General features: G+C 43.7%; 1 protein-coding gene across 5 annotated transcripts in view; it reads left to right on the forward strand.

Moving 5' to 3' along the window:
* Positions 1–26971, forward strand: part of Ntrk3 (neurotrophic receptor tyrosine kinase 3) — a 399848-nt gene that overhangs the window by 165656 nt on the left and 207221 nt on the right. The window lies entirely within an intron of this gene.

Genomic DNA, 26971 nt, shown 5'->3' on the forward strand with positions numbered 1-26971 from the left:
CCCCATACCCCAAGAGTGTAGCCAGGAAGTGGGTGGTGTGGTAGGGAGCAGGAATGTTGGTCTGCAGACCTATCTTCTTTCTGTCACACTACAATAGTGACAATCCAGTTTAGATTTTATCAACTTATCCAAGGTCACCTGGGAACACTGAAAATTCAGGGTTTGAGGTTTTGACCTTATAGATGCTTGTGAAGCCAGCTCTATAATCATTGCAGACATGATGGAGAATGTCTTGTACCTTGTTGGGCTTAAATGATCACTTCCCTGGCTGAAGTGGTTGTCCCCTCTTGAGAAATTCCCATGATGCATTGTGCCTCCAGCTCTCACTCATGGCCCTATTATGCCCTAGGTAACCTTGCCATAGCCTGACATCCTACCTATTATGTTCCTGCTCCCCACTGTGGTCTAAGAACCTTATGTGGAAGGGGGTATATGCTGTGGCCACCATAATTCCTGAGGCCAAATGGCAACAGCAGTTTATTTTTAAGCAGTGCTTGGAGCAAGAGAGACTCAGTGTGGGTGACATGGAACGGGAATGAAGCCTAGATGGAGCCTATCTTGCATTGCTGCTCTGCCCCCAGCAACCTTTTCAAACCTATCGAGGGGGAAGATCTGGCTGAGTGGCTGAGTCCTGGAACCTCACTGCTTTTCTGTTTCAGAATCTTTTTTTACTGCAAAAAGGAGTCAACTCTCATCACACATGGAGTTCCTGACTCCTTTGGGTAACCACTTGGCATCTGGGATCCTTGCTGGGTGGTACTAATTGTTACAGATATATTCATATTGCACAAACTAATGTGTGTGTGTGTGATATATGTATATGTGTTTGTATGTATGTGTGTGTATGCATATATGATGCATGTATTTTTGTATGTACGTGTGTATAAGTGTGTATGTATGTGTATATATGGATAATGTGTGGTGTACTATGTATGTGTATATATGTATAATGTGTGTGTACTGCATGAAAATGTTTTCAGTCAGCTCCATTTCCATATGGATATGCTCAGTAACTAATGTTGAAGGCTGGAAGTGTGTGGGAGGGCAGATCCTGGAAGGAGGCCATGGCCTCTGGAAAGCTGCTCTCCTGGTACAGGAGCAGGCAGCGAGCTGCATGGGGATCCTAGGTGAGAAGAAGGTGCTCTGTAGTTTGACTTCTCTCTGGGCCCCCACAGGAGTGGGCTGTACAGTGAGAGGCTAGCCTGTATGTACCCAGTACTGCTTTGCTTTTGTCTAGTGGCCCTAAGGTGACTGAACAGTGTCCAGTGTTGCTCCCTGACTGTCTTTGGGAGTCTATGCTTCTGCCGAGTTTGCTAGAACAATTGTGTTGAGCATCTCTATTGCCCATGGGAGCCACCTGGGGAACTCTAGAAAAATTCTGATGTATGGATCCTACTCCTGGGGTTCTGGTTTTATTGGTTGGCAGTCATCTGCTGGGTGTATCCTGGGCTTTAGAGTATTTACAAAATTTCTAGGACATTCTAAGACAAAGCCACCTTTGGGAAGAGATCACAATAGACCTCTATTTGGTAGGGTTGTAATTTCAGTAACACATCCATGCTCAAGCTTTATGGTAGCCATGTGTTCAAAAAGTAAATAAAAGAAACAGTAGAAATTAATCTAATTGTATTAACTCACTGTATCAAAAGTATTGCCACTTCACGTGATAAAAATTAAAAGTTTTAAAAATCAATAATTTAAATCCTCTTTCTCCCACACTGTGGAGCCCAGTGTGCTTTTTACAGTGACAGCTCATAGTAGTTGGGACCAATGACCTCTGAAGCACTCAATAGTCATGCATAGCGTATGGCTGCAAAACTAAACAGTGAAGGCCTAGCATATAGCAGGTGCTCAATAAAAGAGTTTTGGTGAGATGAATAAAAAGGGAAGCCATTGTGGGTGGTACCTGTAACTATGCTGCTGAGCAAGGACTAGAGGCACTTAGAATAGTGAGCGTTCTCTGCCAGCAATTCTCTGCCCAGAACAGTCTTGCTTAAGACTCAGGCATCTTAAACCAACTCTGCACTGAAGCCTTCACAGCCCACCTGCCCACTCTTGTATTTGCTGTGTTCTTGTTAGAAATCTTCTTTACACCCTAGGCTTATTCTGCTACTGTCATCATCTGTGTGACAGCTATCACTCTGCCTGCCCATCTGTTCTCCCCTGTAAACTGTGTTCATCCTTAGGCTATAATCACATCCCCATTTATCTCTGTATCCCTGAAGACCAGCACAGACTTATCCATTGGATGGTTGTGTATTGAAATAATAAAACATGGCCTAGTGACGCAAGGCAAAGAGTCGCTGCTTAGAGACCAGCGTTGTGAGGCAGAAGAGCCAAGGTGGGTTTTAGGAAGAAGGAAAAGCTAACCCAACTGCATTTCCTATGGTCTACCTATTAACATGTCTCAGTCAGTTACTGCTACAAAATGCTTGGTAACAACAATCTTTCGTAATCTCATTGCTTTTGAGAAGCATCTGTTTCGTGTTCAGAGGGCTGTGGCTCACTGCAGCTGGGGTCTGCTGAGTTTGGCTTAGCCTAGTCTCTCTATACATTTTTTTTTTAGTCCATGGTTCTAGCTGAAGGAGCATATTTTTCTTGTGCCTGATGATTTGTGGGAGCATGGCACATTTCTCCATGACTATTTCACTTGTAGGTTTCTCTGTCTTCCATTTTGTCAATTACTGCCCAATGCTGGTCATATAGCTTAGCCCCAAGTGAGGCTGGGAGTGAGCGGGAGGGTAGCAGTATCCCACTAAGTGATTACTTACCCATGGTGGTACAGTGTGCGTCTCCAGCCATGAGTGATATTCCTGCCTCTGAAAGCCCCTCTCTTCCTTTGTAAGCCCATGGTGGTGGTACTGGACCTCAATCCCATCTTTATGTAGAAAAAGAAATGGATAGGGATTTCATTAGGCAGAGCTGCCTTGCTACACTGATATAACTTCCACTGTATCTGACCTTGGCTGCTTTCTTTCCTCCTCTTTTGACTTGGTGAATTATTTAGCCCCAAGGATTCCTATTCAACTATTCTTGCTCTCCATGGAGACAGCTAGGAACTGTAAGTCCTAGCTGAAATACAAGGGCAGTATCTACACTTAGATATGAGGATGTGTAGGTAGTGGCTTTATGTTTCCATATCAAGGAGAGGGTTTGGCCTTGTCAGCCTCTGTCATGGCTCCTGGGATGGCCTTTTCAGCTGTGCACCTGTTGTTGAGTTGTCTCCCTGGAAAGCTGTCTAAGCGTAGACGCTCACTCATTTATGGTCTCAGTTCTGCTGGGCCAGCAGTCAGAGGGTAGAAGACCTCTTGGCATATTGCAGCTGCAGAACAGGTTCAACAAGGGACAGGCAGTGGGCGAGTTGGGAATGGAAAGGAGTTTGCAGCAGTGCTGGTTCTCCCGAGCATCTGGACCTTCCTAGTTCATTGCTGTTCCGGAGACCTTGGCAGAGCCTACTATTGAGCTCAGACAAGGGCCCTCAGGGTCATTTCCAGAGGAACCTGCTTGGAGCCATTCTGTTTGAGTAAAGATGTGGCTTCTACTGGAGCAGAACAGAACTCCTGGCCTGGTTCCCTTCTTTCCTGTAGCCTGCAGCCCTCTGTAGTCCTTGGCTGTGAATAACTGAGTTTTACCCCCAATCAGCCTAATTCAGTACTCCCTCCAGGCCTTGTCTGGTCAGCTTTGGCTGCTTGTAGGGTCTTTGTCCCTGAGCCTAGTGTCAAGGGGTTAGGGGCACAGGTCTCCTTTCACCTTGGTTGGAATCTCTTCGAAAGCAGGAGGTTTGAACCTAGTTTGAACCTCTGAGGGCTCAAGTTCCTTTTCTCTTGGCACAATATCATTTCCTGTTTCGAAGAAAAGAAACTCATGGTTTTAAGAGCTTTAAAAAAGGCACTTGGACACGAAACAGCTCTTACAAAACAACATGTTGATGAGTTAAGTATAAGTGAACCAGAGACATATGGATTAAATTTCCCTCACAGTCCACAGGGGCTTCAGAATGAAGGGGAAGAGAGTTTGTCAAAATGTGTCTATCTCTGCCAGGGTCTAGGATGGAATCAGAGGTTATGGAGAGGCTGAGGAAGCTTTGTCCACTTCCCCTCCCCCTTTAAGTGATAAGGCCTAGAGCCAAGGGAGGAATGTCAAGGTCAAGGATTGCTTTCTACTCCTCTCCACTTCATTCCTTCTGTTCTTCATTGAATTGTTCCCCTCAGATGTCTCCTGAGCCCTCAGATAGGGGCTGTAACCTAAAGTCGGGACTCCTGTAAAGACCTTGAACCTGCTGGAGGTAAAAGAGAAGTGATCACAAACCCCATTAACACGAGGGAGATCGCTGTCAACTCCTTGTCTGTAAACTCATCTAGACTCAACATGCCTTAACCCTTCTAGGCAACAGATATGTAGTTATTTTATGCGGCTCTTAGCAATCCCATCTGCTAGTAGCCAGGAGGGCAAGGGTTAGGGGTGGTGGTGGTGTGGAAAGTTAGCTACCTCCCTTTTCCATCTCCTGGATCTTCTTGTTAGGAGTGGAGCACAGCTAAAGCCCTCATCATGGGTATTAGGAGCCCTGACTTTTCCCGCTGTGAATTCTCCAGATGGCCCAAAGTGTATTTCTCTTGGAGGTTTTACCCTTTCTTTTCACATTTTGACCAGTGAACAAAGACAATGCCTGTTTGGAGAGACCTGGTGTATCTTCTAGAACTGTACTGTTGTGGTTTTGTCTTAGACCAGCTTGGGCAGGAGAACTTTGAAGGCAACGCCCTGTATAAAATAGAAAGCTTCGTGAGATGAAGTAGGAGACAGACAACTCTTTCCCCAACAAAACCCTTTCCCAGTTCATACCCACCTAAGGGCACCATAAGTCTTCTTGGAGCACGTTTTAAAGCACAAACAGTACTCTGAAGTGGGGCTCACTAAATTCTTTGGTGTTTATTGTTAGCAGAAAATTCAATTAGTGTCTCATGGCTCTTATGTTGGCAGAGAGAAGCCAGATACATGAGATGGGATTCGATCTAAGTGAAGGTCAAAACCGAGGAAAACCAATAAATGTTGATGGAGTAGTGGATATGTTGGCAATGACAGTGAAAGGAGCATGAGAGTGCTTTCCTGAGCACTGCAAATGTCACATTTTAGCCAGGTGGAAGTGACAGAGATGTGTGCTTTACACATACTTTTTTTTTTTTTTTTTTTTTTTGAGATGTGCACTTAAAAATTCTTAGTGGTCTTACTGTTTTTTTGTTAAAGAACAACAACAACAGAAAATCTTCAGCCCTTCCTAACTCCACTCAGGAGGAATCTAGGATACCACTGTTAGGCAGATGCCTGAGCAGTGACCGAGAAGCTGGCAGGAGAGAATGTTGGTGCAAGGGCGAAGCAAGCGTGGGAAAGGCCACTCTTGGAAAGAAAACAGCATGCTTCATCAAAGCAGGGCTTTGGAGACATAGATGAACATGGAAGACCTTGGTTGGTTTTGAGAAACAGCCTCAGTTACATTGAGAGCATATGATGCAGGGTAAAGTGGAGCCAGAATGTGAGCCTGCCTTGCCTGAGGGACCTCTTGCCATCTTATTACATGGGGCCCACCACCTCAGCTTCTCTTTCCATCATCTTTATAACAGAATGGATCTTGGAGAGGAGAGAGGAATGAACTTGAACTATTCCTCACCACCCCCATCCTTTTTGATGCAGAGGGACTTTGGCAGGCTGGAGTCACATATGAGGTCAAGTATCTATGACCAGCCTCCAGGCTTTCAAAAAATCTTGAGTGTGTAAGAAACAGCAAAATGTTGCCCAGAGAGATAGAATTAGCTTTGTTGTGCTTGGGAAACACAGTCAGTGGGATTAAGATGTGTGGCCTGGATGGCCTGCGGCAGCTGTCCCCATTGTCTCAAGCTCCTGACGGGTAGAAGAGTGCACACTGGACTGCTTCTCTGGCAGGCGTGGTACCCTTGCATCCATCCTACCCTGTTCTTCCCCTCAACCCCACTCTCCCACCTACTACTGAGCCTGGGCACTAGCATTGGACCTAAGACACTGTCTTATTTCTAGGGTTCATATATGAAGACAGATTCTCAGCCAGGTCAGGCACTCTTGTGCAGGGGATCCCAGTTCAACCATTTTTTAGCAAGTAGTTTAGTGACCAACTCGAGCAGCTTCCATTGCTAGTCAGTGCCAGCAATGAGTTTTGCACAGCTCTGCCTTTCAGTTCCCTTTCTGGCTAATTTATCCCAGCTTCTCTTGAAGTAGTGTTCTGGCAAGGGAACAAGGCCTGGTGACAGAGACATCAGGTACCACATACTACTCTTCCATTTCGGAGCGAGAAGCCCTTTTTATTTTTGGACTTGGTTGGCTGGACAAAAACTTCCAGTTACACATATATTCCCCCACTTTCCTTCCTTTTCCAAAGAAGAACCCAAATCTCTGCCACATTGTGGCCACTGGTGTCATGCTTGTCACTTCCATTCATTGCTGATGTGAACTCGTCAGGAGCCTGGCTTCCATCTTTCTGGGATTTGGCCTCAGCTGCTCTCTTCCTTAGGCCCTGGGATTGGAAGGACCAAGTCACTGCAGGGTTTGGTCAACCCTACTGGGACTTTCTGTCACTGATGTTTGTTCCCCAGGCTGCCTGTGGTGGTTTTTTGGAGCAACTTTTCCATGTAAATTTACCTTAGAGATCTAATAACTCCTCAAAGAGTTAGCATGACAAAGATAAACAAAAGGCAGGAACACACAATTCCCAGCATTAAAATAAAAAAGGGCAAATGGCTAATAAACATATGGAAATTTGTTCAGCTTAAGTAGGGATCAAAGGAACAATAATCAAATCAGTTACAAGATTCTGTTCTCCATATTGAATTGGAAAAAATAATAATGAACAATGTTTTTGATGCAGAGAAATAGAGGCTCTTAGTCCTCTTGACATAGGGAAACAACTTCTCTGGATGGTTGCTTGACAGTATTTCTCAAAAACCTTTAAAGTGGATATTCTCTTTGACTCAATAGTTCCACCCTGTGACATTTTCTTCTACCTTAAGGAAATAATCAGAGATGTTCACACAAGTTCACTTACAGGGTCGTGCAGTGTAATGATGGAAAATTGGAAGTGATTGAAATGCCCGACAGAAAGGAATCTGTTATATAAATCATGATTCATTCAAGTAATGAAACACCATGAAACCATTAAAACACGCCAAAAGAACAATATTTAATGTCACGTGAAATACTTACAATATTTGATGTGTAGAAAAAGTCAGACAAGTCAGTATATTCAATACGATCCCATTTTGTACTGATATAAAGACATTCATGTGGGTACATGGGAGGAACCACTAGAAAGAACATGATAGCCACTTAATATGGTTATTTCTAGGTATGGAAATTTTTCTCTTCCTTTCACCATTTGCAAACTCAACTGCTTGAAATTTAGATGGTTCTCAGACTCTCTCTCCCCCCTCCCCATGTGTGTGTGTGTGTGTGTGTGTGTGCGTGTCCATGTGCACGTGTTCTAGAGATCAATGTTAGATGTCTTCAAACTATTGCAGGGGTGGCTGGCAATCTCTAGGGAACCTTTTGCCTCTACATCAGTGATATGATTGCGGACACATTCCACAGTGCCCAGTTTCTTATGTGGGTGCTAGAGATTTGAACTCATCTCCCCATGTTTATGCTGCAATATATCTTTACCAATAGAGATATCTCCCCAGTACACCCCCACAGCTACCCTTTGAGACAAAGTCTCACTGTGTATCCCATACTGGGACTTTCTTTTGTCCTAGACTTGACTCAGACCTGTGGCCATTATTCTATCCCAGCCTAGTGAGTGCTGGGATTTATAAGCACAGACCACTGTGGCTGCTCTTCCTGGTTATTTGTTATTGATAATTCACTGATGCATATCATTTGCCAATTTTCTAAAAGACATCTTTTTTTATTGATATGCCTGCAACTTTAGGGTCAAATGGCACATTTGATAAATGAATGTACTGTATGTTACATCATTAATTAAAAACAACATGAAGTCATTTGAAGACTTCACTGCAGTTTTCTTGACCTCAGTCAGCCCCATCAGTTAGCCATGTTTTCATGCTGGTTCTCTTTGCCTAGAGTATGCTAATGGCTTAGAGGCAGGGTTTGTGAGTTACAGAAGGTGTGTTAGTGTCTTTCAAAGTTCTGTACTTCCTGGCAGCAGGAGGCATCCTGGGATCCTCCCTTTACTTTAGTACTAGTGGCTGGTGGAGGTGGGGCAGAAAGAAAGGCCCCATTGCACACTGAGGACCATGATGGCAAAGTCCTTCTCTGACCTTGATAATCCCAAACTTGCTTTATCATCAGAGTCCTTATTCTGACCCACCAGAGAGGCTATTTGGTTTTGGTTTTTAATTAGAATAAAATTCTCTGCCTGAAGAGGATTTCTGTGTTGCTATGCCATCATCTTTAGAACCTACAATAGAACAAAAACACTCATGTTCTTCTGTGCTGAGGACCAAGCCACGGTGTTGAAGGTTGGAGCTTCTGCTCAACTGAAATGAACCTGTTTATTCTCAGAAGCCTAGACCCAGGCTGGGGTATTGTTCTGATTGTCTTTCTCAAACCAATGGGGATATGATTTGATCCATGTAGCTCTGGAGGCCCTTGGTGCCCCATTTTCCATTAGCATTCTTCAAGAGGCTGTGTCTGTGTTACGGACATTGCTGTCTGCTGTCCTGTGTGCTCCTTGAAGCCACTGTTACTCAAGGTTGTGTGCTTGGGATGCAGATCTATAAAGGGTAAAATTTATTGAACCAGTGACAATCTTGTGAGGTGAGGAGTGGTTCCAGGTCTATGGGGAGTGCATGCTGGAAACAGGGCTTGTTCTTTGTGCAAAAAGAAGGTTTTAGAGTGGTTTTGTCTTCCCATTTGCTGCCTCCTCCCCACCACTATTTATGAGTTGTTGATTGCCCCTACTGTGATCAGCACACTGAGAGACACACGTCAGAAACCTTCCAGTCTGATGTAGCCAGACAAAGGACTCAGGCATCCACCACCTTCCTGAGAGGAGTCTCTTACCTCTCTCCACCATCAGCTTTCTCAAAGTTTTGATATGCATGTGTGTTTCCATTTATAAACACCTCTTGGTAGGAGTGGAGACAACTTGATGGTGAGGGTGAGGGTGGGGGAAGCAAAGGGTTGGGTGGTGTGGAGGAGGATGCTGGCGAAGGAAGGGCTTTGGAGGAGAGATGGCATTGCAGGAGGCAGCTCCAAGCGTGTGGTTCGTGACTCCAGATCTAATGTTGTTGTGGAGCCAAGACATTGCTGAGAAGCAGAAACTAGAAGGCAGAGGCCCAGTGAATAGAGGCAAGTACAGGAAAACTGGGCCAAAGCCAAGGCCAAGTTTAGCAACTGGGGGTATTTCAGAAATATTTATATGCACTCAACTTCACGAACTTAAATAACTGTTAGTAAATATCCAATCTTAGGTGAATTTTTTTTTTTTGCTAGGTTTTAGAAAGTGATTTCATGTGTGCTTTTGGGAGACTTACACATAAAGAGATACAGTGGTGTGTGTGAGTGTGTGTGTGTGTGTGTGTGTGAATGTAGGTGTGTGTGTTCACACACTTTGTATGAGCAGGTGTACATGTCCATGCAAATGTGCCTGGAGGTCAGAGGACATCTGGTATCCTCTTCAGTTCTTTGAGGAGTGGTCATTCACGGAGCCTTTCGGCTAGGCTGGCAATCTCTCTGCTTCCCTCTTCTCCAAGGGTGTGGGTATTCATGACCATGCCTGGCTTTTTGTGTGGGTGCTAGAGATTCGAACTCAGGTTCTCATTCTTCTGTTGGAATCTTCCTCACCTACAAAACCATGGACCCATGCCTCCATCACCACTTTGGATGCTTGTATGACAATTTGATAATTCTTCAGTGTCCCTCCTTAAGATGTCTGAGTGTAGAGCCTTGTCTAGTCTCTTTATGCATTCCTCAGCCTGAGGGCAGTTGCTGGCATGTGATAGGCATTCAACAAACAAACGTCAGTTAAATAAATTGGTCCATAAATAAAGAGGCTACATAGGGTGCTTTAGAGGAGTAATAGGCATAGGGTAGACTCAGGAGAGTCCACAGAACTGTGGGTCCCAAATTAGAGTGAACTCAGTCATACAGTAGAAAATAAGCCTGCACATGTCTTTAAGCTATATGCTTTTTTCCTACTTTACTTCATTCAAAGGAAAGGTGGCCATTGTTGCCTTAGGTGAGGATACTGAGGCCCAAGGAGTCAGAATGTTTCAGTTCACAGGCAGCAGGATTGGGGCTTTGCTCACCCCTCAGAGCAGTGCTTAGCACTTCCATTTCATTATCTTCAACCATTGCCTATAGTTCTTGAAAAATCAATGAAAAATTCCAGATGAAGAGAGGAAATTGCAGGGAGGGGGTACACAGGATGTTCTCTAAGATGCCAGACTTCCCTCTAGGGAGCTAGTGAGGAGGGCATGTGGAATGTGGTTAGTGGGAAGTGACTCCGGTGGGGTCCTTTTTGGGGACAGAGCAGGGCTCCGGAGTCTCCTGGGGCTCTTCTAGGCCATTTTTCTATTAGGACCATTATACTGCTAATGGAAGTGACAGGGCTTGACATTTGGGTAATTAAAACATCCACTGACTGAATAATAACTTTTTATTGACAATCATACTGGTGAAGGCAAAATTAATTTGATTTTAGACATCCTAGCCATGGAGTCAACTTGGACAGGGGCCAGAATTATGCGAATGGAGTTGTTGATCCCGTGGGTTGCAGTGAAAGCTCTCAGGTGGCCTCATTTAGTGTGAGCATGAAGAAGCCAGCATGGCCGGACCCATTGCTGGGACCCTTTGGTGACTTAGAGGTGAGGGGTGTAGACAGCTGGAGTTTTGTACTGCAGGTGACTGCTGCAGGTAACTGAGTTGTATGCTTGTGGATTTCAGACATGAACTCTAGAAACTGTATTAGGGGATGTTGTTTAAAGCAGAATGACATGCTTCCTAAGCCATGGACAGTTAGAAGATGACCCTGGCATGTGAACTTTCAGATTATAAAGGAATTGTGCAGGGGAGCCAAGCTGAGAAACATGTTGGGAGATGGAAGAGATGCCCTGGGTCATATGTTAACCACCAAAGGTAGCTCTTTTTAAATACAACAGAACAGACAGGTTCTGAGAACCAAGGAAGTTGTCTACGTTCATACAACTCTCTTTAACAGGATTTGTTGTTTGCACAGATGTGATGACACACACTTCTAGTCATAGCAGTTGAGCAGCGAAGGCAGGAGGACTGTGAGTTCAAGACCAGCCTTGACTACCTAGTGAGTTCCAAGCCACCATGGGTTTAATGAGATTTTGTCTGCAAACATTTTTTTTTAAGAGGAAGATTTACTTCCAGCCTGGGTTTGTAAGCTTTAACCCCAGGGAAATCATCATATCAAGATTAATTTCTCTAATTTTATGGCTGAATGGGATGATTGAGGAAATCAGAGATTTTCCTTGGTCAAGTCCCAGGGGTGCCAGGTCATGTATAGCCATTGATGCCATCCTGTACTGGTAAGGATGACCCTGGAAATGGTACTTACTGCTCTCCCCTATGATTAGGGCTTGAACTAAGAGTTTGCCTCTGCATCTTTCATAGCTTGAGTCATCTAGACGACAGGGATCATTTTGAAAGTGAAGACAGCGACACATCTGTGGTTTCAATGTGCATTTCCTAATACTAGGACTAGCAGCCATATGTGGTTACTTAACTTAATTAACATCAAATAAAACTTAAAGTTCAGCCTCTCAGTAGCACTATCCACATCTCAAGGGGCTTAATTACACCGTGTATCTAGTGGCTGTCATATAGGACAGTGCCAAACACTTCCTTTATCAGAGACACAGTGATGGGAACAGAATTGAAGGTCACTTGGCTCTTTCCAGCAGTAAGGCAAGAGTATACGCATTTGTGTCACTTTGTGTGAGACCTAGTCAGCTCTCTGTGTCATAGTTTCTGTGTCTCTCATTAAAAAAGTGATGGGCAGAAAATATATTTTAAAACATATTTTCCCTTCCCTCCTTCTCTCTCAGCTTTTTCCTGACCACTCTTTCCCAAACCATAATAGAGAAACTATGTATGTAGTAATCATATTGTATTAGGTAGTAAAATTAATCTAGAGATGATTTTATATGAACAGGAGGCTTATATGGGCTCTGTAAGATACTCTATAATTTATAGCTGAGATCTGAGCATTTATGGGTTTTGATATCCTCATACCCTAGAATTCATATCCTCTGAAACAAGGGACAACTATACTGAGTCTCTCTAAGCCTCTGTCTCCTCTTCTGCAGAATGGAATGATAGGTCTGTTTGGAGCACTAAGTCCAGTGGGGGTATAAACCGTGCTCTATGGTGGTGCTTCATTCAGGGTTAGTATACATCAGAGGCTATTCCCAATCTCATGCCATTCAGTGACAAAGACAATCCCTGTGGCCTGGTATCTCTTCTAGACTTTCAGTGGGTAAACTTTCCTGAGCTCGTGTATTTTTGTGCTAGTGAATGTAGGCTGCTTTAAGAATAACTAATACTCAGAAAGAAAGCATTTTGAGGCATCTGCTTTTCTCCTATTTCTTAGGAATGCTGTCCTTGTGTCGCCATTCAAAGCCCCTCTTTCTCCTTACAGCATCTCTTCCATCCTTTGGTACTGGCATCTTCACGTATTTTTCCATTCCACCTTGTTCTTATTTGTCTGTTTTGAGATAAATAAGTCCTATGCTTTGTTAATTACCAACAGAATCCATCATCATGGTGTCTGAGATTTATCTCTTGGAAAGTACTCAGTATATACTTTGCCTAGGACCTTCCCTCACAGGGATGGTTGTCTAAATGCTGTGTGGGTGTCACTCACTTGGAGGTCCTGTGACACCTATCTTGGGTCTCATCTGAGCAGCAGATCCAGAAAGCCTGGATGAACCACATAGGTCATTCCTTACTCTTCTCAAAGCAATGGTGACATTGCTGGTTCAAGAGCACACTGCATAGCACTGCTGTCCTCACTGTAGTGTTAGCTTTGGGATCTAGAAGATATGCAATCAAAGCCTGTCTCACCTCCCTGTGCCTTGAAGCTTTTGAGCCTCAGTGTTCCCACCTGCCACATGATACTAAGGTTTTCAGGTTCTTGGAAGGAATGAATAAGCTAATATAACGTGCACACTCAGTTACTGTTACAAGGCTATGACCATGTACCTGGCAGAAACAACTGAAGGGAGGAAGGGCTTATTTTGCTCATGTTTTCAGAGAGGCTCAATTTGTAGTTGCTTGGCCATCTTTGCTTGGGAAGAACTTCATAACAGTGGGGGGGGGCATGTGGCAGAGGAGTGTCTTCCTCTCAAGAGAGAAGAGAGGGAGAGAGGGACACAGGATGTAGTTAGAGGTAAGAAACACTAAGGACACCCCTCCCCCCCCAGCCCAGTGACAAGAGTCCTCCCTCTAGGTCCTGAACCTTGTAAAGCTTCAAGAATCTCCAAAAATAGTGCCACTATTAATAGACAAAACCTCTAATGAACTTTTGTGGGGGAAACGCCTCATATCTAAATCCTAACCATGTGTAGTGAACATGTTATTCTTTGTCCTTTAAACATGAGCTGCCCTATTTGGGCCACGGGGAGGTTGCAGGAGCAGCATGCATTTGCCTTTCTCCAGCTTCTAACTTCCCTTAGCCAGGCTGCCTACTTCCTACTCATCCTTTCAGCCTGAAAGCCCTCACCAGCCCTTCCCAAAAAGTTAACCCACGAAGCTCTTAGATTCCGTTTTTTTTTTTTTTTCCTACTCATGAACACTGACCCCAACTTCCCAAATAAATTGTGAATTGACTGTACTGCAGATAACCCGGTGCTTTTGGATACTTTGCCTAAATATGACTAAAACCCATTAAAAAGAAAAGAGAAAGAGGAAAAGAGGGAAACAAAAACCAACAATGGGATGTAAATAAAATGGCACCTTGAGACTGGTAAAGGCTTGGGAACACAGATCTCCCACGTTTCTTACGGGGAAAAATGCTTCTCTGGTGCAATGTATTGAACCTTATTGTGTTTTTAAAAGGAATTATTTGGTGTGGTGGTGGTGGTGGTGGTGGTGGTGGTGGTGGTGTGTGTGTGTGTGTGTAGGCATCTGCCTATGGAAGTCAATTTCTGGGAGCCTGTACTCTTCTTCCACTGTATGAAATCCACACAATGAAATCCAAACCTATGCCAGCATTTAGCTATTCTAGAGGCCTTTATTCTGGACCTCCTGTAGTTGAGGCTGAGAAGGGCTTGGCTGTCCACGGTGTGTGAGGATGCACTCTAGGACTCTTCAGGGACTCAGCTGCTCTGCCAGGGGGCAAGGACAGTGAAGAACTAGAGCACTTGAAGCATGACTCAGAAAATGGGTGGAGGAATCAGGATGAAGCCTTGTAGAAGAACACAAAATGGCTGGCTTATTCCTCTTTCAACCACAGGGCTGGTGCCTACACAGCTAGTCAGTCTCAGGAGCATCAGCCCTTTGTGGACTGTGTGGCTTGTGCTCTTTAGGTCCTCCCAACTTCATCTTTGCCATCCATGTAATTGTAGACCGGGGAGAGGAACACCTAGCTTCATCGGTGTGCCATTCAAATTAAGTAAAATTGCATTGGTAAGATTAGTCAGCAGAGCCCATCACAAGTTCAGTCATTATGTTGCCTTTTCTTCTCTGCTGATTAGAAACACTGATGCACATGTCCAGAGATGAAGGCGATGCTCTTAAGGAAATTGCTTTGCACCCACCTGAACATTCACCTCTCTGATCTTCCCACATTGGCCATCCTGGGAAGACACCATGGGAGAGAAACACAAAGGGAAGGGACAGGTTGAAGTGGTTTAAGCAGTAGGCCCTGCGACTATTGTCTATGTCAGGTGCTCAAGCAGGAAGTGAGCTGATAGGAGAAGATTCTGCTGCCTGCAGTTAGTCGGAAGGAAAGAGGCACCCATCTCTGGCTCCAGGTGGGCCTTAGGTGAGGCCTTAGGACCATAGGTGCAGAGAGATGTGTGCAATTCTAAGCTCCTCTAGTTTGTGATTTAATCAGAGTAACCTCCTGCAAGACTGTCATCCATCATCCATCTACTAGAGGCGACTGAGAACCAGGGAGGATGAGTTAGGACTCAGAGAGTTCAGTGGGATCACACCCTAATCAGATTGTTCTGGCAGAGCGATGCCTCTTTGTGTATATTTTATCTATGTCTTAATTTCACTTTTTTTCTTTCTGTTAGAGGTTTAGGAATCTTTCCTCACCCCCTTGTTACCTGCTTGTACATTTTCCTCTTGGGTGCTGATTAAAAATGGTACTTAGGTTACAAGAAGCATATTTACTGACTTCTAGTTCAGGGGAGAGAGGGAGAGAGAGAGAGAGAGAGAGAGAGAGAGAGAGAGAGAGAGAGAGAGAGAGAGAGAGAGAGAGAGAGAGAGAGAGAGAGAGAGAGCCTGGGTGTTTGCTCTGAGCAGCCCTTCAGACACCTAGTGGTCACTGGGTTGTGCAAATGAATCAGCTTGTATTTCACTGGGTTTAGGGGAAGAGGTGGGGACTGGAGAGAGGTGGTAAATAGTCAAGAAAGGGGAAGATTACATAGTGGAGTTAAGCTAGGCAGAACAGAAAAGTCTCTGTTCTGAGGAGAATGGACTAGGTCTGATTTGGGGCCATCTCCAATTGAGAAATCTCTAGACAGAAGATTCTGTAGTTGAAGGTTAGGTACAAAAGTGATGTACCACCTCTGTGTACCTTTTCACATGTCTCTGCCCATCTCACCACTGCTGGCCCTGAAATGATCATACTTGGGACTTGATGGCCAGCCAATATTTGCAGCTATTGTTCTTCCCTTTTCTGGGTTCTGTATCCCTGATTGCACACCCACATGGCTCAAGTTGGGGACTAAAAGGGAAAGGAGAAAGCTCTCTCTGTGCTTGATCCTTAGCAGATCCCAAGGGAGAAGACCATGTTGTCAGACCCTGGAGTACTTGGCATTCCACAGGTCTCCTTCTACCATTTTGCCTTGCTTGTGAAACAGCAGTGCCCACCAAGGTCATTTTCTGTTGAGTCCATCAAGAGAGTCCCATGTGCCTGCTGATGGCTTATGCTATAGGCTAGCAGTAAAGACGGATGAGTGGAAGGGAAAAGAAAGCAGGCAGAAAAAGTTGTGAACTGGGTTGGTGACAGCCAAGGCTGTGACATATTCCATGGTATGGTGGTGAGTACAGCTCTGCTATGGCATTTTGGGTTTTTCTTAGGCTTCTTCAGCTTCCAAGCCATGACCTGTGAAACATGGCTTCCTGGGTACAGAATATGCCAGTGAGAGGCACCATGGCTTTATGCGCTGCTTGAATGACAAGATCCTTGGCCTTTGCACCAAGCCAGCCTCCCCCTGTGAGGTCAGCAGCATCATTTGGATGCCTCCCATGTAAATGGTGAAACACCAAAGGAGAGGATGAGGAGAGGCAGATGGAAAGCTAGAGCAGGCATCTGGCAGCTTGGAAGCGAAGCCCTGCCTGGCCTATGCCAACTTCCTTCATGTTGTGGCCCCATCTGTCTCTAGTCCTGTTAGCACAGGCCCGGCCACCCCTCCATCTTGAGTGACACCATCCTGCTTCTTGCTACTTCTCATCTGCAGTATCACAGTTTTTCAAAGGGCCCCACACATCCCATGGTCCTCCTGATGTTGTTGGATTATCTATGAGACCCCAGGGCTTTGCATACACTGCTTTTCTCTGCTGATGCTGGTAAGCTTGGTTAGTATCTTTTAAGGCTTTCCCTCTGGGAACCTTGTAGCTGGTTGATTATAACTTATAAAAGTTGAGGTAACACTGAAACTTGGGGTAAGAGTCCCAAATGTTCAGAGTTCTCTACTGTGAGCTCAGCCGGCCTCCTTCCTGATGTCTCCTTCTTACATTCTGTTGCCATCTGTGTTTGAGATGTCCAGGGGAACTTGCCAGTGGTAACTGTGATAGATCTCTTTCTCCAGGGTCATTCTAAAGTGTCATGATTCTGCCCCAAATCTTACAAGTGAGCCTGAAGTTCTGACATCCAAGGCAGCACTGGTGACTCTTGCTGGTTCTCATCTCCCTTAGCTACTAACCCCTTCTTTCTTTTCTGGTGGTCTTTGAATCCCCTCATTTTAGCCACATAATAGTCATGCTTTGTCTTGTCCTGTGGCTTGGATTTTCCCTATGATCCAGACCATTCTACTTCTCTCTTGAGCTCCTTCCTGCTGTCACCTTTTGGTACCCTCTTTTGACTCCCAGTCTCTTGGCTTCCTCTGCTTCTGCATTCATGACATCCAATATCATCAAATTGAGTCTCTCACTCCAGTCCCCAGACTGCTCTTCCTGCTTTGATAGCCTCTGACCTGACAATCCACTCCCGATGAGTGTTTTATTCTTTTCAGTCCTAAGCTTCAGAGCAGGAACTACCCCAAATTCCTATACTCAGATACTCAGGTTCAGCATCTTCTTTGTGGATTCCATACTCTGACCCCCAGAATTCCTGCTGCTCTTTAGAAGGAGGTCTCTTTTAGTCACTGTTAACAACCAACACAGTAGCTGTTCCAATTCCCCTTAAACCTTATGTGTGTATGTGTGTATGCCAACTATACATATATATAGTCTTTAAGGTTGGGTATCAAATGTAGGACTTTATGCATGCTCTGAAAAGACTCCCCTCCCTCACCACATACTTAGTTAAATCCTTTGCATAAACAATTGAGGATGATCTTCTAGATCCTGGTAACTCACAATGTTATTCTTTCTGACCCACTGAACATCATTTTTCTGTATCCTCATCTCTCATATCACTTAAAGGAAGCATGTAGGCAGGCTTAATGAGTTAAACATATTCACTATCTACTCTGTTTTGGAGTTAAAAATGTGAATTTGGGGAGGTGTTTATCCAAAGATGGCCATGGCTTGAAAGACATTGCCTGTAATGACTGCATCAAGTGTAAAATAGCGAGGTCAATAGGAGTTTTCATTGGTGAGCATGGGTTTCATGAGTCCTGCACTAAGTTTTCTTTACATAGCATGTGGTTACTTGACCACATTATTATAAATTAGGGATGCACAGAATTTTTACCTTACAGGGACGCAAGGTGAGCAAGACACCTTCAATAAGAGAGATTCAGAGCTTGAATCCAGAACATGTCCTTAGATTCTTCTAACTTTGCTCTCTTCTGTGCACATGGAGCTGCTCAGTGCTGGGGCTTTCTGACTCAGGCCCCTGTGAGCCCACTGCCCCCTCCCACAAACTTGCCCTAGCAGCTTTTTTGAGCCTGTGTTTTTCTGCTGAACAAGCATGGCTGGTCTGACCCGCCACGAATTGAGCTGCTGAGCACGTGTAGAATCACGTCGTGCTTTTAACTGCAGGCAAAACCCATCCCCCTGGGAACTGTCCTAGTTTAAGGGTATAAAAAAAAGAGGCAGTCATGTTAAAATAGAGATAAATACTATAGACACAGAGAAACATGGAAATAGATCCTGGAGGGATGGTAGGTACCCTATCTAAATAGATACCAGAGATAAGTACATGGAAACCATAGATAATTATTGTAGGGAGGTATGCTCCATGGGAGGTTCTCGGGATAAATATATCGACTTTGTGGAGAGTAGAATAATGTGGAGGGTGTGAAATGAAAACGATGTGTGGGAGGTTGTACAACTCTGAGGGGCTGTGCTGAATGGGACCCAGCCCCTCAGTGATGTTCACTCAATGGAGCTGATCCAAGTGAAGGTCTAAAATACGTAGGCAGATTGCAAACTCCCAGGCACCAGACAGTTTACAGGGAGGAAAGTGTGAGGAGGGTAAATGAGACCTAAAAGTGGGGCAGAGGCAATGAAGGGGGACCTGGGAGAGGTGGCAGTCCTAAGCCCTGTAAGCTGACAAGGGTGTGAAAGGCATCCAGAAAGAAAGTCGATCATTGAGAAGAGGAACAAGGGGCTGGGCCTTTTTCATGGAGGAGTGCAAGGCTCTAGTCCTTGGCATTAGGAGAGGTGAGCAGCATATTCACTAACCAAGTAGGTGAACCAGCTGAGTAGGCTGTCTGCAATACACCCAGGACATATATTGGGAGATGGCAGCTCCATACAACACAGAGAGGGGTCATTCCAAGGTACAATGTTCTCATCACTGATTACCATGGTGACCTATTGTGTAGAGGATTGGCCAACTCTTCCTATATAGCCTGTGGGGGATGAACTTAGAATAGGCAACTGCTCACTTGTGCTTCTCCTCTCCATGAGTAATCTTGGTCTTCCCTGTGTAGCTAAGAAATCACTGGAAGGTCCTTGTGCTTCTGCTAGCCACATATTTCTGATTGTGTTGGATGACTGTAGAACAGTGATTTTTCAACCTGAGGGTAGTATTCTCCATAGAGGTCATATCAGATATCCTGCATATTAGATATTTACATTAAGATTCAGAACACTATCAAAATTACAGTTATCAAGTAGCAATGAAAGTAATTTTATGGCTGGAGGGGTGTCATAGCATTAGGAAGGTTAAGAACCACTGCTATAGAATCTTTGTTCAGGGACAGGGATTTTCATTCAAAATGGGATGAATGGACTGGGAGCAAAGATAGCAGGACTGTGTCCATCTGGTTTTGTGGCTTCAATTGGCTTTTGAAGTAAAGGATGAGAGCAGGGGTTGATGGCATTAGGTGTAGCCTTTTATACCAAATAGTAATTTGTTAAGGTTGGTAGGTAGGCAGTCTGCCACCACAGATGGGGCCACTTTTCTATGGTGACCAATTGCTTATCACTCTCTTACATGCCTGAGATTCCCTCTGAGTATCTTGTCTTGCTTTGGGTTGGGTTAAGGACGATGGATCATAAAATCAACCTAGTCTTCACTTCCCATGACTTTGATCTTAGAATTATTTCCGCTAAAAGGCCAAGCTGCAGTTCTTTGTCCCCATGGAGCAAAAGCTCAGGTAGTTGCTGCTTCTATGTCACAAGCTTTTTGTTCTACACATGATTTAGTTGCTATGGGCTTATCCAAAAATGTCATGAGGCCGAGATGTACGTTCCTGGGGCTTAGCCTTGATAGTAGCTTATTTTGGCTGAGTTGACTTTCCTCTGTAAATCAGGGTCTCTCTCTCTCTCTCTCTCTCTCTCTCTCTCTCTCTCTCTCTCTCTCTCTTTGACAAATAAGAGGATGATGTGATACATGAGGCTTAAGAAGGACCAGGCAAGGAGTACACTGGAGAAGCTCACCAACCTCTAGCTACCCATTAGAGAACTTCCAATGGAATTCAGCAGAGAGTGAGGGGTACATATCCTCTAGTGAGTTAAAATTCCTGACCTGTTTGTAGGCGAGAGAGATTTCCATAAATAAGCTGTGAACCAGTTCCAAGAACACTTCCAATAGGAATTTGGCTAATCACATCTCTAGCTGGACTTGTCCCCAGAGGATTCATGGGAACAAAAGTCATGGGGACAGGCATCCAGATGGCATCTGGTTGGGGTATAGGCTCTGCTGCAGTGATATTCTGGGGTGTCTGCCCAGTCCTGGCTGCCTAGAACACCCTTCTCTAGACTCCAGGCATGAGGGAGGGTGGCCCAGTGAACAGGCAGCCCTGAGCCACCATCTGCTTACCAGGCAGAGCCTCAAACCACCTGATTTGAGGACAGGGGCCATATGGGCTTCTTGAGCTTCCACCTTGCTTACTCTAGACTTTAATTTTAAAGTTCCCTGAACTGGAAACAAGACTAAAAAGAAAGTTTTCTGCTAGCGAGCCAGCAGCTATGATTAGTGTGGATTTATTTTTCTCCCCAGTGATGGATGGTCACACTGCTGCACAGAGCACTGATCCACTGGACACCAGATATCTTCCAAACTGGGACGTTCTGGCTGCAGGGCAAGGTTGTCTATTTATGAATAGCAAGAAACTAGTGTGATTTCTTCCTTTTGCCATCATAGAGAAATATGACTGTGCAGCTTGAGTCAGTGACTGTGAAAGGGACCCTGTTGACCCTTAGCATGGGTGGACATAATCCCTTGGTTTTCATATCTCCCTGATTCATTGCAAGGGCCTGATATGAAATATATATCACATAATTGAGACTGTGTCCAGCTTTGTTGACATGAAGAAAGGCAAGATGAAGCCTCTACATTTAAGGAGCCTTTAAACCTACTTAAGAAGAGGAATAAAATGGTCACTGTCATTTATTGTTCTTATCTCTAAACTTCTGGGAAATGAGGTAGTGACAGTCAGTGTAGCTCATCTTTGTCCACATAGTAAAGGGACATTGAATTCCAAAATGAAGGAGAAATACAAAACCAGGCATAAGGCACTAGCCTTAACAGCAGAGATCCCACAAACCTGTTTAGAATTGTATTTAGGGTCTTCTTTACAGCTCTTGGATTCCATTATTTCCAGTTTTTCTGGATTAAGACATAGAACTTGTTGGTGGTCTAGAAGCTATACACAAAACATTGTTGGGGATCTAGAAGCTATAGCCACAGAAGTTGTATGGAGTTCCAACTATGGATCATGGAGCTAGTTACTCAGCTTCTGTAAGCCTTGGTTACCTCATTTGTAAGATGGAGATGAGTCTACATGTGGGACTGTAGGAGTGTTGACCTGGAACAATGAATGTGCTTTCCCTGGCGTTTGAAAGGAAAAGTACAGAAAAGGATCAAGAGAAGAAGATTAAGTGATGAGAGTTGTGAAGCTGAGAGGTTGAGGAAGGGAATGCATGGTCTCAAAGTTCTTGGTCCATCTCAAGCATTTCCGAGTGACTATACTCACTGTGTTGGGTTTCCAAAATAAATCACATCTTTGAGTTTTTATAGCACATCACCACAACCTGGGTGGCTCACAATAATGGAAATGTCTTCTCATAGATATGTGGTCCAGAATTACAAAGTAAATGCTACTCTTTCTCCAAACAGCTCCTGGATACTTTTCCCTGATCTCTTTCAGCTTCCAGATTTCTGTTTCATTCAAGGGCTGTGACTACTGAAGTGCAGACTGTCTTCGTAGGACCTCCTTCTCTATGTCTACATTCTTTATTTTCTTATAAGGATGTTTTTCATTTGATTTAAATCTCAGCCTAATCCAGCAGGATTATATTATAACTACAAAGATACTATTTCCAATTAAGGTCATATTCTAGAATTTTGGATGAAGTTATTTCTTTTTGGAGTTGGGGACATGAGTCTACTAAGACAGAAGCAAGAAGTTTGTTTTTCTTTTTTAACAAATTCATTTGTTTCTTCTGGCTTGCAAGTTTATTTGGACTTTCATGACAAGAGCAACTCATCCATCCACCCACCCAGCCAGTGCAAACTTGTTGAACAATGAAACATGTGAGACCAATATGCTGGGCACTGGGCCATGAGAAAAAAATACATGTAACCTGCTAAGTTTAGGGGCTGATACTGGCCATTCTTGCTGGGTTGAGAGGACCCAACTTTGCAGAGGAAGGTGTGGGGACATGAGTTAAAGAATGCCATAGCTTCTAACCATGTCTCTAGGAGATGAGTGAAGAGGCTTGAGTTGGAGCTTTCTGTTAGACTTACTGAAATAAGTGGCACCTGGGCTGAGCCTTCAGGGACACAGAGAGTAAATTAATTCTGGAAACTCTTCCCAGACCTTGAAAAGCTCTGAAAACAGGAAACTTGTGGGAAGACTGCTTAAGAGAGCCAACAGCTCTGTTGGGCTATAGTGTGTGTGTGTGTGTGTGTGTGTGTATGTGTGTGTGTGTGTGTGGTGGGGTGAGGAAGCAGGACTGAGACTGTACAAGCAGGTCTGTCTTTTCTTTACCTTCTCTCCATTGACATCAATGCCACTGAAGTATAGAACACCTACTAGGCACACTGTGGAGTTCCAGGCACTGTTTTGACAGTTTACTTCAATTGCTCTTAATGTCAAAGGAAGAGATGGCTAACTTTCAGGTTTGCACATGAGCTGAACATAGTAATTTTCCTAAGGAGTTGAATCTAGTGCTGAACCCCAGTCTAGGAATTTTCTCCCCAAACATAGAAACTGCTTTAGAAGAGTAAGAAGGTATTTGGTTTCCTAGATACTTTACATGGTAAAAACAAAGAAAATAAGGACTTCTAAAACTCCAGGGTTCTGGACTGGGAGGAGAATGGGGCTTTTGCCCTTTGTAACGGAAAACTGTTATACCAACACCCAGTAGACCAAGAAAGGTGGTTCCTCATCCCTCTGACTAAATAATAATGAGATAAACAATAGTAAAGACAATGAATGCAGAGTTAATTTGGGTGTAAATATCAGGAAATGCTGAAAAAATTGGCTTTAAGATGAACATGCATTTCTCTTTTGAGACGTGCGTTGGACAGAAAAAATCTAGGGTTTCCAGTCTGGCTCCATTATCATCAGAGCCTTTCTCTCTATCTTTAGACTCCACTATCTTTGTTCTTTTTCTTCATGGGCTAAGTTGGTAGCTAGAGACTCAGTCATTATGCCAATGCTACAGAAGCAAGAGGAAGGGAAGATCTACTCAACCCTCTAAAAAGATTCTTCATAGGATCAATAATCCAGCACTTCTGTTGATGTCCAACTGGCTAAAATGGAGCCCAGCCATAAGTAGCTGCAAGACATGCAGGGAAAAACAAATCTTTATCTCTAGAAGATATATCCAGAGAAAAATGGGATAAGGATTAATAACAGTTAACTTTCTCAGGAACTGCTATTTTTACAAATACTTATTATACAAATTACCTTTATCTTTACAATGTAGCTGGAGATATCTATCTTATCTTTCGGTAGACCCAAATCTACCAATCCCAAATCAATTTTATTATTAAAAAAATTACATCTATATTGAACATGTACAATGTTTCTTATTCTTTAAACAATATACTATAACATCTTTTAAAATAGAATCCTCATTATACTATATTAAGAGATGGTATAAAGTCTATAGGAGGATATGCAGAGGTTATACGGACATATGATGACATTTTTATTTTAGTGACTCCTGCATCTGTGGGTCTTGGTATCTCCAGGGCATCTTCTTGGGCTCAACCTACTGCAGACATTGAGAGATGGCTATTATTATCACTTCATTTGACAACAGTGATGGACCTGGTGTTTAGAAAAGATACAAAGCTCTTACTATGGGAAAGAGGTAGCACTGAGCCTCAAACCCAGCACTGAGTGTCTCCAAAGGCTGTGGACTTCTCTGTTAGTTGTAGGCTTCACAGCCATTCCAAGAGAGGATTCCAGAACTTGGCTTTAAAAGCCTGGATCCAACCCAGTCTTTCTGATGTCCATTCTGGCTAGGTTTCATCTTCCTGCCAGGCACCAGATGAAGAAACAGGAAATGTGAAGGACTGGCTTAGTGAGTGCTAACCCTGTTGGAGAGCAAGGGAGTTTACTGCCTGTCTTCTCTAACCATGCCTTTCTCAGGCTGAGTTTGGACTTTGGTAGTGGCTCTGGGGCTTCTTTTTATCACCAGATGGTGGCGCTATTTTGGGCACCTCTATTCACTGTGCTCTGAGTTGGGAAGGCTTATCTCTTGATGCCTAGTGGATAAAATGGTGATCTGAATCTCTTTGCAAATTCCAGGGATCAATTCCTTCAGCAGTAGGAAGGAAACAGGCCTGGCAGGAACTCAATTATATTGTTGAGTTTTCAAACTTAACCATACTCTTCTTATTCCAAGTACAAATCCCATGGCCAAGTAAAAGTTGAACTTATTCATTTAGTTAATCTTTATTAAAAGCATCTCTAATGACTTATTGATTTTTTTTATTAGACGAGGAAAGAAAAAAAAGGTTCACTTTCTTGGCAAGCAAAGGGATTACCTGATGCCAGATTGGGAAGCTGCTCAAGAAGGGGTTTGTTTTTGAAAAAGTAAAATAAATATTTTAATGCAAAAATAAATAAAAGTACACAAATAATGGAAGTGAAACAAATTAAAATCAAAGATTTTTATTTAATGATCATTACTTCAAAAAGCTAAAATAGCTTTAGAAAGAACATAGAAGAAGAACATTGTGACCCTATGTCTAATACCGTTATGCAGAATCACCTACATTGGTTATTTTTGAATGTATAATTATCTTGAAGAAGATACCAATAGATAGAATTAATTATTCTTGAACAAAATAAGTTCTATTTCTTGGGTATGTCTTTGTTCATGCTTGTTTGAATAGAGTTTCCTATTTCTGATTCTCCTCAACCTGCCTTTCCACTCTGCATACAGAAAAGCATCCCTTCCTAGCCTCCAGAACACCCAACCAGGTAGGACAGAACTGTTACTTCAGTCCCCAGAACAATGTCTGCTTTTGCGTTTTGCTAATCTCTTTATTTTGTCTTATTATTCACACACACACACACACACACACACACACACACACACACACACACATACACACAGTCTTGGAAGATGATGGCAGGTATGAAGTCCTTGTCCTTATTCTTCTGATAAAGAAACTGATGCCTAGAACACAGATCTGAGGCTCACCCTAGTCTCTGTGACTCTCAGGAAGTGCCTTGTTCTTTATTCCCTGCTTCAAAACTCACACCTGACACTTGGCATTTCTGACATGTTTGTAGCAATGGCCAAGGAGAGCCAAGAGTGTTGGAGGCTCTGCCCTTGACCATGTAGGCACTTTCCAGGAAGCATCTGGTACTTCCCAGCATCTCCTACCATGGTGCATGAGGAAGAAAAAGAAATATATTGATACTTGTACAACTGAAAAGAACTTCAGTTCATGTCATGATTATGTCAGGGGCTTGTATTCCAGTTGTCAACTGTCCTGGTCACGTTCTCAGCTGTCTCTGTGCTTCAGACTCTTCAATTCCAAGTTTAGGATACTAGTTGTAGACAGCAGCATATCAACAGGATTCTTGGGAGTACCAGTAGAACAATGTACTGGCAGGTCTTAGCAATGGAATGGAACAATATTCCAGAACAGCTGTTATATGTGCTGCTGTGATTATGATCACTTGTGTATGAATTTTAGATACCTGGGGAGTACTGGTATTTGAATGATTAATTGAACTGTTATACACTATGGTAGATACAGAATTCAAAGCATAAGAGGGAAACAGATGATACAGTGTATCCTCTACCCACCCCCACCCCATTTTGAGACGGGAGTGTACGCTCCTGTGGGTGGGTGTGATGTCTGTTTGCAGAAACTGACATGTGATAAGCCTTCTTTTGGGGGAGTCTACAAATCACCATGCAACAACTCCCTCCTGGCTTAGTGTATTCATGTGCTAAGGTTGCCAAGACAGATATTAGAGACTCGTCCAGACAACAGAAAAGTACTTCCCCACAGACCTAAAGGCTGACGCACTGAGGTTAAGACTGGTAGGATTGGTCTCTACTGATACCTATCTCCTTGACAGAGCTGACCATCTCTTCTCTTTATGTGAGTCTATTTCTATAAGGATGCTAGTCACATTGGTTAGGATCTGCCCAGATGACCTCATTTTAGGTTAACGATCACTCTAATAGCTGTATCTTAGTGCAGACCTCTCCAGAGGTATTGGAGATGCAACTTTGACTATGAGTTTGGGCATGCAGAGCTTAGCCCTTTAGACTTAGTGTGCCCATTCTGATCCCTTACAGCACAGAGCAGGACACATTTCTTGCTGATATGGCGAGACTTTGGGAAATGGAACAAGTTCCTGCTGGCATACCTTCTGTCGGGGTTTGTTGAAGTGTCTTGGTGTACTTGCCAGGAATCACATGCACTGTGGAAGCTGTACGCAGAATGGAATGTGTGAGCCATGTGCAGAGTTGAGTGTGCAGGGAGAAAACATAAATCTCCAGGACAATATGTGTTGACCCAAGTTTGTGTCTGTAATGGGATTTGTTGGGGACAAAAAAGACCAACCATGAATGAACATGTAGGATGTATGTGACGCTTGCTAAGTGATATTCCCAGCTCGGCTCAGGAGATGAAATTATTTCACATGCTGGACTCTTATCTCCCAGCAGAGCCATCCCTGATCTA

This window comes from Mus caroli, unplaced genomic scaffold (assembly GCF_978045245.1).
Source record: "Mus caroli unplaced genomic scaffold, Mus_caroli_1 scaffold_8, whole genome shotgun sequence".
NCBI classification, from domain to species: domain Eukaryota; kingdom Metazoa; phylum Chordata; class Mammalia; order Rodentia; family Muridae; genus Mus; species Mus caroli.